General features: G+C 43.3%; 1 protein-coding gene across 1 annotated transcript in view; it reads right to left on the bottom strand.

The window, feature by feature from the left end:
* msraa (methionine sulfoxide reductase Aa) overlaps positions 1 to 14,546 on the bottom strand; it is a 76,165-nt gene that overhangs the window by 61,314 nt on the left and 305 nt on the right. The window lies entirely within an intron of this gene.

The following is a 14,546-nucleotide window of genomic DNA, read 5'->3' as shown; positions in this document are numbered from 1 at the left end:
ATCGTTTGAGGACCCCCCCCCCCCCCCCAGTGGCAGAGAACCACCATCATAATTGAATCCAAAGCAATTTCCTCTTTGACCACCATGATTACAGAATTATGCAGAAATATTGCAAATTATACAAATCGCACAGAGGAAAGGCGAGAGTTGGGAATTTCAGATGAGTGCAAGTCAGAAAGAGGGAAGAGTAGAGGTTCAATCAAACAGAGAGAGAATTATGATTAGTAGTAGTTTTAGTGGCACTCTGTGGTGCATGCAAGTATCTCACAGAATGATTATGTTTTATTGTAAATGATAATTACATATTTTATGAGGTGCACACAGTGGAATTAATTGACATACCGGTATATCAAGCAAAATGTCAGATAAAGGGGATACTTGGATACTTGGAGGGGGTATAGGAGGCAGAAAGGTTTTACAATCACTGGTGTAGACTAACCAAAGAACAGACCCCTTTGGTGCTATATTTTATTATTTATTTATTAGGGTGATAATGTATATGATTGCATGTAGAATTTCTGTTCAGGCCATATCAAATGATTGTGTCACTCTAATATCTGAGTTGAGAGGATTCTGGCCAAAGTCATATACTAAAAACCAGTAAAATACTTCAGTAAATACTACCACCAGTAAGACGACTGGGAAGATGATGAAGTGAGAAACAGAAAGAAAGAGACAGACCCAGAGACAGAAGACGAAAAAGAGAGATTTAACAGGTGTCAAGGAATTCTGGAGCGATCAGGATGTTGATCTGAGTCAGAAACAATTGAGTATTTTCTTAATGTTAGAAATGTATTGCATGAGCTCATGCGGGAGAAGTAGATCAGACACAGGGCAGTGGTCATGTCACCAATACAGAGAAGACAATCCCTTATACTGTAAAATATTATAATTACTGTAGATGCAGTTGAGTTACTGAACATGCCGTTAAGATAAGAATAATCATGAAGAAAGCGAGAAAGACAAAGGCAAGCTAAAAGCACAAAAGAGAAAATATCGATAGACAGAAAGACAAAGAAGAGCGTCTTGTAATATTATCCCATCTATCTTGGCAGGACGAGAGAGAGAAGCTAGTGTGGCAGACTAATGAATGGAAACCATTACACATCAATCACATGATGCCCTAACGCACAGACACTCCTCATAAACAATCACCACACACAATTTACGCACAAACATTACAAACTCATCAGCGCAAACCCAACATTAACATTATCATCATTATCTCTTACATGGGCTAATACTGCGTGGGTCTGGCAGAAGGTTGGAAAGCCCTGCATTTCACATCCTTGCACACACATGGACACATAAGCACTTACATACATGGACAAGCATACCCTCCCTGGCCTGCTTGCTTGCTTGCCTGCATAAACACATACACGCCCACAGTCCCACACATAAGCAATAAGCATGCAGGCCAGAGCCCATAAAACTGTAGGGTCATATGGTTAATACAGCCATAGCAATACAAATTAGATCCAAATTCATCTCACTTTTATTTATGCACGAGTCGACCCTTTGTTGTAATAACTTACCACGGGGCACAGATATTCACACAACACAGGAGGAATGCTGGGCTTGCTAGCACGCACACACACACACACAGCGTAGATATGCAATTTGAGTCTTTTCAGATAGAATAGCGCCATATCATTTTCATTATCAAAGCGTAATGAATCATATGAACAGCCCAATGACCCAAGGCTGACCTGAGGTTAATGAAGATTTTTTTACTCCTTTGTTCCATCTAATTGCTCTCTTCATTAAGGCGGGTGTCGCTGATTAAACTTATGGCTCTAAGGTATGGTTCCACTGTTGGCCCACTACACTGGGGAGCGGTCCCATTCTCAAAGCCAAAGGACTGCCTACTGCTGGTCAGTTAATAAAATCACAGAAAAGAACAATAAAGCACGCACATCCACTAACAAAATAAAACAGGTGGTGCCCTGACGGGCCGAGGTCAGAATCCACAAAGAAAGGTAAGGTCTGCACACTGGATCATGCGGTGGTGGTGGACATCTTTGTAAAAATTCCATTAATGCCACGGACATACAAAATGAGACCATAAAGAGTTATCCCTGAATGACCATAAGTTATGGGGGTCCTTGCAAATATCGATAAAATATTTGAGAACCACTAGTACTAGTTGGATATTCTGATTTCTGAAGAAATCCTGGAGACTTGACATTCAGTAATTGGGTTCTTATGATCAAAATAAGAACATTATAATAAATTATAAAAGAAAAGGCCAAGTCTTTGTCACAGATCTGCCCGCAGTGCCCGGCACCCGAGCTCCTATTTTGAAAGAAATCCCGGCGCGGCCCAGGCCGTAGCGTAACGGTCTGGGCACCGGACTGGTAATCCAGTCGCAGTGTGCCGCGGGTTCGACTCCCGGACCCGACACGGCCTTTACTGCATGTCATCCCCCATCTCTCTCCCGTTTCCTGTCAGCCTACTGTCTGTCCCTTCAAAAATCAATAAAAGGCGTAAGCCGCAAAAAAATATCTTAAAAAAAAAAAAAATCCCGGCGCTCATTGAGTAAGACGCGCGAACGCCGGAAGCAGCTCGTAAATTGCAATAACAACAATTAGAATAAATGACGTACTTTTTTGGGGACAAACACTCAAAACTGGCATTTCATCATCAATGATATTTAATGTTTGTGTTGGGACTTGGGAGTCGGGACAATGACGTAAAACTGGCCATTCATTATCAATGGCATTTAATGTTTGTTAGGACAATGTTTGTGTTTACAGTTTTACACACACCCTCAAAGCTGGACATAGGATGGGGCTCCCCTCAAAAAGATGCATTGACTAGGCAAGCTTTTACAGAGCAAGTTGTTAGGCGAGGCAACTTTCCCTCGAAATGCTTGAGCATCCACAAAGTCATATTAATTTAGCTGACACTCAAATCTAGTGTTGGGGTCAGTTCCTCGCTTGAGGACACTTTGAAAGCACAAATTAATGTGTGCTGTGGGGATTTGATCTTGCAACCTTACCGTGTTGAATGTCTCTCGTAATCTACAGAGAAATTCAATCATTTTGTCAGAGGATCCTCTGTGGCAGAAGGTTAGCCACAGGTCACTCCCTTTTGTATATTTTATAAAACAGACGAAGAGGGACGAAAGCAGAGCGAGACAGTGTGACACAAGGAAAGCTCTGGTGGGATTCAATGCAGCACTAACTGGGCTATGTGTAACTCTGTATAGGGACTATAGGCAAGTGCATTTATCGCCATGTGAATCTTTGAGATGCATTGCTTTCTGATCTGCAATTTTTAGAGGACTGTTGGACACGGCTATTCACATTCATTGACACATGACAACTCAAACCCACATTTGTGTCCCACATACTGTACATTCACCAAAAACCAAGCCAGTTTAATAAGTTGACCTGAGATTACGTCAAGTGCTTGAGTGATGATCCAGTTCATTTCTCTCTGCACACTCCACACCCCTCCTTCCCCTCTCTCAGGCTTGTCTCTTGGGTAAACTCTGCAGTCATCTTGCTTGCCTGTCAAGGTTATCAGACGTCTGTGCGATCAACAAAGAGTACTGCTGATGAAATCATTTGCACAGTCGTGCACGCACGCACGCACACACACGCACTCACATCACTTCAAAAGTGTCCCTACAGTACATGTGTGTTGTCGTGGTAACAGCTTCATTCCACAGCATGGTGACAAAGGCAGGCAGATGGCACCAGTGCAACAAGAAGCTGATAAGACCTGGAAACGGTCTGAACGTGCCCATTGCTATGCGATGACCTTGGTGTGATATGGTACTAATGCAGCCGACAGTTCTGTGCGCTGTCACTGAGGCTAATGGCCTGGTGTCGGTGCAACGGATCTCGTTAAACAGGAAGCTAGACATTTCTCACTTGCATGGCATTTGTGCTGTGCAGATTTTGACAGCACGTTGGAAAGAGACAGGACAAAGAGGGGAGGAAGAGGTGGAATATACATACTAACCAAAAAGAAGAAAGGTATTTTTCCCCCAAGAAGTACAGCGAGCCCCAATGACGATGAAGGAATGACATGTCAATTGGCTTTTGTTGATAATTGTGGACTTATATGCTATTAATCTCAACAAGATGAGCCACACAGCAGGGAGGCAACGATGCACAATCATTAATCATGTAAAGCACTTCACCACTAGACCTCCGGATCTACAGTAGACCACCGGATCTCGACCATGCTATAATCTACTCTCAGCTTTCTAACTTGTCTAAACAATGCAAAAAAATACAACATGGGCTGTGTTGTGCCCTTTTCCTGTACAAGTAAAAAGGAAAGAAAGTCAGGGATTTAGGGAGAGAGAGATAAACTGTAGATGATGGTCTCCTGTAGAGGCCAGAACAGTGTGAATAATTCATTGCGAAAGAGCGACAGCGAGAGAGAGGGAGAAGTTTATGCATGACTAGACAGGAGTGCAAAGTGAAGCCACACTTGGAGAAATTGTAGAGGCAGCCGGGCTTCCTCGTCTTTTTGTCCCTCCAACTGAAAGATAGAATTCTCCTCACAACTGTCTTCATTCAGCCTCCTCTCCCCATCAGTAATGCAACCATCTCCCTATGTGTGCATCTTCTCATCTCTGCATTCTCTCCTCTCTCCATATTTTCTTCAGTCCTCTGCGTTCGCTCTCTCTCATACTGCACAGCCCTCATTCTCACTCGTCTTGTTCTCACATCCTACCTGCACACACATTCTCAGTAACTGAACACAAATGTACTGATGTGCATGAGCACATTTTCTCTCCTGAAAAGGATGGGATATGAGAAATCAAACAGACCCGTCTTGATCACGACTAGAGATCATGTGTACCGATTTGCGTGAGATTTGGATAAAATCTGAAGGAGTACCGGTAATATGTGACCAGATTTGACTGAGAGACTGCCATCGCGCACATTCCAGCTTTTCACCAGAGGAGGAAAACTTTTTTTCCAAAATTAGTTAATAGCACAGGCAGACTCTTCACATACTAGATCAGAATGCCTGAAGCCTGTGATTGGTTAGCAGATTTTCTCGTTTACATATGACGTCAATTTTCCCTTCAATGTCAATGCCGTTTAAGGTTGATGTTTAATTTACGTCATATTTAGCAGACATTTGACCTAACCAATGGCAAATCTTGAGACGTGTGGGGACAAAAGCTGTTTGGAGGAGGGGTCCTCAAAAATGTGTTTTACATAAGGTCGGCCTCCTGGTGGCGCTATAATGAGTGGATGTGAAAAATGAAGGTCAAAGGTTTTTCCTTGGCCTCTAGGGAGTGTTTTTACACAGATCGGTGCAGTTATAGGTAAAAATACGAATGGGCCAGTTACAGTGCCAACATGAGGCTGAAACTTTTTAAGTGGCATTTGTTCCTCAGCCCAGTGGGAATGTGCATGCAAAATTACCCTCAAATTGCACTCATGATTTGAGGCATTTTCTTCAAAACGGAACATTCCTGCAAACTAATCTTAGCCAAAGGGGATGAAATATGGGGAAGCGGACAGGTCTGTGTTGATCACATGACTATAGATAGTGTATACAGATTTGCATGATGTATGGATAAAATGTGTACGAGTAATATAAAGAAATGTGTTTTGCAAAAGTCAGCATCATGGTGGTGCTATAACAGCCCATTGTAGAAATTGAGGCAGAGGTTCATCGTTGGCATCCAGGGAGTGTGTGCACAGTTTGGCATCGACCGGGCCAATGGTGCCAGAGATTAGCTGTACACAAACGGACGGATGGACACACGGACGGACAGACACACACACACCCACACCCACACCCACACGTGCAAAACATACTCTCCCCATTAATTCGGCCTGGTGGACACAATTGTCAGAACGTACTGCGGAGCGGTATCACAATTAAATATTATAGTCATCACGATAAGCCACAAAGAACCTGCAAAATGTATTCCAATAGAACACAAAATGAGAGCTGGAAGCAGTATTAGTTTAAGCTGCTAATTTAAGGCTTACAATGAACTGATGTGTAGATAGTGGTTCACAACTTGTTTCAAACTGGTATACCTACATTGTGTTGATCACAAAGTCAGATCTCAGTATACCAGTAAGACGCCTGAGAGCGTGGCCGCTTCTCAGGCGTCTTACTGGTATACTGAGATCTGACATTGTCACACTGCAAAAGGTAGGTATACCAGTTCCAAACAAGTTGTGAACCACTATTCGAGGCGAGAAGCTGCTTTACCAGGAGGTCAACATTTGTAAAACACATTTTTTTATATTACTCCTCCATATTTTGTCCAAAACTCCTGCAAATCGTTACACAGTTGACAGTATCTCTATAGTCTATATGACTACTATAGTCATGTGCTCAACACCAATCGTGAATATATCCCACTCTTTTTGTGAAATATATTTTCATGAACGGAAATGACAGCTTCCGTGTTCAGATTTCCGGAGGTGTAGTTCCAGAATATATAGAATTGGAATAGTTGTCTGGCTAGTGGCTACGCAAGACTAGGGTTCACATGGTTAGATTACAATGTTGTGCATGTGAACATTATGTAACTTGAGTCCACAAGGGCTGACTCCAAGTAACACCACTATGTTTGACGCATCAGCAGGCATGCATTCACTTTAATTCCCTACCTAACCTCTCTGTCCTTTTAGCTATGCTCTCCCTCCCAGCTGCGTCTCTCGTTCCCTTTTACCCTTTTCCTTTTCCTCTTTCCTGTGTTCTTCTAACATCCAACTCTGCTGTCCTTGGCCAACTCCACCTCTATTGTATCTCTAATGACTGCACTGCGGTTCCTGACCCCAGGATGAACTAGCGCTAAAACTGAGGGCCGACACTTGTTGTATGACGCACTACAAAACAGTTGAGCTGACTTAAACTTTTTTCAGTGCTCCAATGACGTAGTGTGACAGAGTGTAAATCAAAAATATGTTTTTCTTTCACTATTTCCACTCCCCACGATTCATGCTGTGTTCTGTAAAGGGAAGAAAAACTCAATCTAGCCAGTAACCTGTGCTATCTAACCCTACTGTTTCAGTGGATTCAATGGCGACTCTGAAGCAATGCAGCTGATTTTTCTAGCTTTGGTCGCAAGTAGTGTGAACACAGGCTTTATTACTAAGAACAGGCCATAACTAGAAAAAGTGCCCTTCTGGGCACAGGTCTCCACCAGGTTATCCACAGATCCGTGCAGTTAGAGGTAAAAACACTTTTCGGCCAGTTATAGCGCCACCTTGAGGCTGAGTTGAAATTGTTCATGTGGCATTTCGTCTTCGGCCTAGTGGGAATGTGGGTGCACAATTTCACGGAAATCACGCGATGTGTTCATGATTTGCAGCATTTTGTTTGAAACTGAGCACTCCTGTGAACTTTGGAAGCCAATCTTAACCAATCAGGATGGAGTGTGAGAAATCTGAAAGACCGGTTTGGTTGAATGGCTCTAGAGAGACTGTGTACCAATTTGCGTGATGTTTGGACAAAATCTGTAGGTGTGCTGTGCAAAAACCTGTTTTGCACAAAGCGGCCTCCTGGCGGCGCTATAACAGGCCGTTCTGGAAAGTTTGGGGCAGAGGTTCATCGTTGGCATCCAGGGAGTGTGTGTGCAAAATTTGGCATCGACCGGGTTAACGGTGGCCGAGATTAGCTGGTCACGGACGGACACACACACACACACACACGGACGGACGGACGGACGGACGGACGGACGGAGTGCAAAACATACTCTCTCCCCATGCCTTCGGCCTGGTGGAGACAATTAGTTCCAATCTGCAGACCAGCAGCAAAGATCTGTGTGGAGACTTGGCCCCCAATCATCAGTGGCCACCAGTAGATGCGAGTGGTTGTCCTCAGAACAACCAATAGTTTCTACCTTCTCTGTATCAGCAATGCATGAAGGAAGGCATCAAGGCAAATGATCAGTGAACTTTCCATTGATGAGCGAAAATAAAACATACAGTACCCCAAAATACAGCACTAACTTATTTAACCAATATTTATTTAACCTTGTTCTTATTTTTGATTAGCTTCTGAAAGCGTTCTCTCATCTGTAAGTACAGGTCATGCCCTAGTAAAGCCTGGGTTCCAGCCTGATTCACTGCGTTCCGCGGATCTGAAAAATGTCCCTTCACTACTTAGTCTGGACAGTCTCTAAATCTAAAAGGTAGGCGAGACATATGAAAGGTTGAAATGGAACCGTGGCTTCTGATTGGTCTGTGGTGCGGGTTGAGGAAAAACACCAGTTTGACGTTGTATCAATGCACACTGCGCAGCTACTGCTGTTGTCCTGCAACGTCCCCTTATGATTCACTAAACTCGTTTTTTTTTGTACTACTGAATCGTTTACTTTTTACCGTAGTATTTTACTCTCAAGTCTCTAACGGCACTATTTCTTTCAACAGTGAGAAGCATGGACAGAGTGGCGCTGGCTGATGAAGTATCAGCAACAACGTGGCTACGTAACAGTTGACGTTATGACATGCGAGTCAAGCAGCCTCTGTCCAGTGACATTTTCAGATCCGTGGAACGCAGCGAATAAAGCTGGAACCCAGGCTAGCCATATTTTCCCAAAAAGAATTATCGTTCAATTTAACACGTTTCTTTTTTCTAACTCAATAATTACTATTTTTACACTCATACCCTAGACCTGTTAATTCTAGAAACGCACACATGCACCACACACACACAGCTTAGTTGGGTTTCTTTGGAACAGCCTTAGTGCTGAACTGCGTATAGAACTTCTGCATTTAGCGTCTGTCCTAACAAAGTGTGTGTGTGTGTGTGTGTGTGTGTGTGTGTGTGTGTGTGTGTGTATGGGAATGTGGTACCTCCGTTCAGAGACAACCCTTGGACTCATTTTGTCCTCCATCTCTCACTTTCTTTCTCTCTCTGTGCCGAGAAGGGGTTCCTGGGTAAACAAATCAGCATACTGATAACAGGATGACTCCTCACCGCTGTCTGTGTGTGTCAGGAACACTGCTGGACTGTTGTATCCACTTTTGCCAGCGGGATTTCAAATGGAGTTCCCTAGGTTTTTTATTATTATTATTTATTCTGTTGCAATACACAGCGCAACTTGTTGTGTTTCAACTACAGTATCTATTGCGGTTGGTGGCTAAAAAGAATCCCCTTTGGAGCATGACAAACATCACTGGACTTTGAAGTCTGGCCTACTTTTCAGGCCACCCTGGTAGTTAAGGCAAGATTAGTATCTCTGGCATCTCACTTTTGATTCTGAAGTTGGTGGGTCTCAAGGGAAAAATAGATTAATGCATTCTGAATTCCAAAAATAAAATGGCCTTGCGTGATTTATAGTGTTTCAAGATAAACGTGTCTACCATACTGCGTGTGGAGAGATAAATCAAGTGTTTGTTTCCAGGTTGCTCAACAACAGGAGAGCACATCCCATTAATAGTGATATATTCAGCAGTCCAGCTGCTGCATATTTCAAATGTTTGTTCTGATGGATGGTGTTGACTGCAGGCTGAACAAATTGAAAATCCTCAACATGATTGTTGTGCAGCCTCTTGACCTGGTTGGCAGAGCCTGCGTTTAGAGATGCTTCTCGTGCTTCTTTTGGTGTGGCTGTCAACACACCTCAGCTGAAGTCTCAAACTCCAGATTCACTTTTTTGATTAGCCCAAAGGCGGTATATACTCCAAAAAGTTCCAGCAGCGTAATAATCCAAACAAAATGTTTCTATCAAAGATATGTAAAGTCTGCAGAGTGTCCGGTCACAAAACTTTTCTTTGGTACCCCCCTGGCCTTCCTCTGGCTACTTTGGCAGAGTAAAAAGAAAAGACGTACTGTTCAGTTAATTGACATCCGGTAGCTTCTAGAAAAGTACAAACATGCATGTTATATGACACGGTTTTGATACACGTAGAATAAGATATTGTGGTGATCTCATGCATCATCTGAGAACACTTGGGCTGATCCATTGGTCCAACTCTTATATTCTCGACTGTGTAAAAAAACAAAACAAATAAAAGCTTATTCAGTTTGCGTTGTCGGCGACCCTCTTGAATCGACATCTTACGCGTCCGCACATCATATTTCAAAGTAGTTGTTCCTCTGGTCTTGTTTGGGAGCATGTTGTGTTTCGTCGTTGAGGCAGATCTGGTCCCCATGCACCACCATGCTTGGCTGTTTCATGATTTCCTCCGGCACTGGAGCCTCAGTTAGCCAGACAAAGGAGAGCAGACCCTGCCAAGTCTCCACTCTGCATGCATGGCTTTCCCCCCCTCTCACTAACTATTCCTCTCCTCCCTCTCTCTCCGTTCCCTCGTTCTTTCATTCTCTCTCTCTCTCTCTCTCTCTCTCTCGATGTGGCAGCTTTCCCGAGAAGCTTTGGCGATGCTCCCAACATGTCTGCCTGTCTGTCTGCACCACCAATCCTCCCAGACCCCCACCCTCCATACAATCCCCCACCCACCACACCCTCCGCCACGCACCTCAACCCCCCTGCTCCAAGAGAAAATATTAACCACCAAAGTTGGGCAAACTGATCAAGATCGTTTTAATTCTGGTTCAACATAGTACCATCGTTCACAAACACAACCACCTTTCAATGAGGAATTCCCAAATACAAACAAAAGCAAACACACACACACACACACACACACACACAGTCAGTATCGACAAATGCTACCAAAATGTCCAATCTTCTCATCCCTCATGGTCTTCTCTCCTCTCATCCTCTTCACCCCTTACTTTTCTAAACCCTGCATCTTCCTGTTTGCCACAATCTCTCCGAGAGCTTGGCTCTTTTCAGTGCCAAGGGGTTATGTGTGTGTGTGTGTGTGTGTGTGTGTGTGTGTGTGTGTGTGTGTGTGTGTGTGTGTGTGTGTGTGTGTGTGTGTGTGTGTGTGTGTGTGTGTGTGTGTGTGTGTGTGAATGTCTAAGTGTCTCTGGGTCTTTTCAGTGCCAGGCTACATTTATTCATCATGTGCCAAGATTCTGCAACCGTCACTGTTTCTGAAGAGGGGCACCCACGATACCATGCTGCTGCCAAGTGCTGAACTGCCAACTTACCAATGCTGTATGTCTTTTCCCTCCGCTTTCCCACCACACCCACACACACACACACACACACACACACACACACACACACACAAACTGTGGTGAAATGATCACCAGATTGAGCTTCTTTTGAAATGTGCAGAGAACAAACATGCTGTAAGGTATTTTAAGTATCAATTAAGTGTTACATAGCATCAAGTAAATCCAAATACCAAATCTACATTTCGGGGCTTCAAGTCTGGGGCGTCAAGTCTGCCCATAGCCATAGTGATAAACCCTGCAGAATACACAACACACACACAACTGTCCAATACGGAATTAAAAACATAAAGCAAAAAACATAAAACATGGAGCAGGACAGTAACAATCTCTCTGTGTTGTATTTCAGTTCAGTGTGCTCCAATAGCATGATTGTTTCCCATATTGCCAAATGTTTCAAAGGGGTGAGATGGCTCTCTCTTCTATCTTGACTCTGGAGTCATCTACCTGGTTGAGGAGGTGCTTTGAAACAAGCATGGAGACAGCGTCAAAGCGCAGTTGATGTCTTCCACAACATGTTACCATTGTATCGTCTCAGTTTTTTACTTAACACCAGGAGCAGGAGCAGGAGCAGGAGTTAGCATGTATTCTTCTTCTGCAATGTGGATAGAGGTTCACACATGCATAATATCATGCCTATGGTACCAAAATTACTGCTGGAACAAAAGTAGTTCTGTATATCATTAACAATAACTATATCATTATCACTCTAAGTTTCACAACTAGTGCATAAGATAAGGCTGCTTGAATATGTGCTGCATTGTGCCATCTCACCCTGCACACCACTAACAGCTCATTCTATACAACCCAGCAGCATCATGCATGACCTTCAGCTGTGTCTGTGTGTGTGTGTGTGTGTGTGTGTGTGTGTGTGTGTGTGTGCGACTGTGCGTGCGTGCATGCGTGTGTGTCCACAAAGCAGCAATGCTGCAGGACCATGTGCATGCTGTCAGTCTGTGCAACTGTGTGGTGTGTGTGTGTGTGTGTGTGTGTGTGTGTGTGTGTGTGTGTGTGTCCTGGCATGGTGCCAGACCTGTGGTGCAGTGCTTGTTGCCTAGGGCCTGTTGAGCAGTGCTGGAGGATGGTGACGTACAAACAAAACAAAAACGTGACAATGAACAGTCGAGAGACAAAAATAAAATAACATATCCATCCGATAATTCCACTCTGTGTGTTGCATGAAAGCCGTCTTGCAACACACACACACACACACACACACACACACACACACACACACACACACACACACACACACACACACACACACACACACACACACACACACACACACACACACACACACACACACACACACACACACACACACACACACACACACACACACACACACACTCCTCTGCCTGGGAACTTGCAGGCATACACATGAATAAGAGGAAGCATGTTTACCCAGCAAGCCAAATGACGTCATGATGACGTTATGATGACGTCCTCCAGTGACGTTCAGGACTAGGCCAGATCACAGACCATATGGGGATGATCTTTACGTCATTTCCAGGACGTCTTCACCAGTTAAAATAATATAGCTTATTCTGGGCTAGATCTGACTAGTTATAATATGACTTAAGTTGATGTGGCCTCTATCGGACTCGCTCTGATTCATCCAGGGACGTCTGTCTTAGTGGGCAGAATTTATGTTGGTTGAAATCAGGTGATATTCTGGGCCAGATCTGACTAGTCTTGGTTTGACTTGATCCCCCCCCCCCCAATAGAGACGTCACTAATAAGTCAAGGTCCTGACCGTGCTTGCTGGGTAAGGTTGCACACAATATTAACACATTAACAACTCTTCACTAGTTCACGAGTATTATTTTCAAGTTATTTAATTTTTTTACAAAACACTGCTGTCCAACAAGGTAGCCTATAAAATAGGTATATACTCTGTATACTCTCTGAGAAAATAATCAAGAGTTACAGCCCTACTCTAAACCTTGGTTCATACTTCCATCTACGCCGAAATGTTCAAGGTCAGAATTGTGAAATTGCAGCTTCTGTGACTGACTGGGTATCTTATGGGTGAAGGTCATGAGCGCTCAGTCAGCAGTCATAAAATCAAAACAATAGAGGTAGAGGTAAAACAATCACTTATCGCCACATTCATCAACTACAGTTCAGCCTTCAGCACCAATGCATAGTCCCCACCATGCAGGCTAGTTTACTGACGAGTGACAACACAGTGTATGGTGATTAGCCTGATCTAAAACAGAGAGGGCCTAAAACAGGATTGAAGAGGTGTAAGAACTGTCACTGTGGTGCCAAAAGAGATTATTTTAGAAACAAAAGTTTCAGAAGTTTTCTTAGTGTCCTGTCACTGTTCAATTTGCACGCACAAACACACACACACACACACACACACACACACACCAAAAGAAAGCACAATGAATCAGCCTATTGAGTTATGGCAAGATAGCCTACTCTTGCCACCATACCAGTCGAACTCGCCCGCACAGTCCATCCTCAACAAAGTCCACAGAAAATCCAAAAATCAACAATGGAAATAAAGTTCACTTCTAATAGAGTGCCGAAGTCCTGACGTCACTCGCTCATCCCCTGGTTCACGGAAGTAATTTCTCTATTGGGGAATAACATGGGGACGGGGTCATCTTAAAATCGTCTAATTTTTGGAATTTTGGTCCAAAAATAAACAAACTGTCTCAGCGAAATTGTCGGGGAGGTGTCTCTGTATATATCATATTTCATATAGTCTGAATCTATTCCAAGCATTAGTTAAATTAATGGTATCTTAAATGAGTATTAATAGAAAACAATATAATTGACAAAATAAGAAAACACAATAGCCTATATATTATATAAATATAAGAAATCAGATCTGCTGTGACCACGATGGGAATTACTCGAAAGAAGAAGCAGCTGTTATCAGACTTTTTCCAATGTGTTTGTAGGCTCAAAAAATAAATATTTCAATTGTCAAGTTATCTCTCTCATCATGGAGGGTGGGGATGGTTCCAAACATATTACGGTATGTTCTAAAACCAACATTCAAACTTTAATGCAATTTATAAGTCAAAGATTCACAGAATTCCATTTCTATGCCTAGTATCTAATAATACAGTCTAGTGAATGATGCTCCATATAACTAACGTAGGCCTGATGGACGCATGCGCATGAAGAGAAAGACCCATGGCCTGGACGGACGGTAGCACTGTGATTGGGTAGTTAGTTGTCAGAGGAACCTCGATTTTCACTTCCTTTAGCCCTCAGCTAATTAACCAACGAGCCTATCGCATAGCATCCTTAGAGTACATCGCATCACGTCCAAACGCCGCTTCGGACAATGGGATCAAGACTCGTCTTGCATAATTTGAAAACAACAACAAACATTCAAGGCAGGAGGGTATCGCTGCAGTGTAACTATGTGACAAAACAAGTGTGTTACCAGGTTAATTTCCTCCACTTTGCAAAATCAGTTCAAAGAAACACGTTGTTCTTCCGATAAATTCACACTCAGTAGTAGCAAACACAATTCGCGGCGCTGC

Source organism: Protomyctophum parallelum (genome assembly GCF_964188405.1).
Source record: "Protomyctophum parallelum genome assembly, chromosome: 19".
Classification (NCBI taxonomy): Eukaryota; Metazoa; Chordata; class Actinopteri; order Myctophiformes; family Myctophidae; genus Protomyctophum; species Protomyctophum parallelum.
Note: the sequence above shows the minus strand (reverse complement) of the source record. Positions and strands in the feature narration are given on the sequence as shown.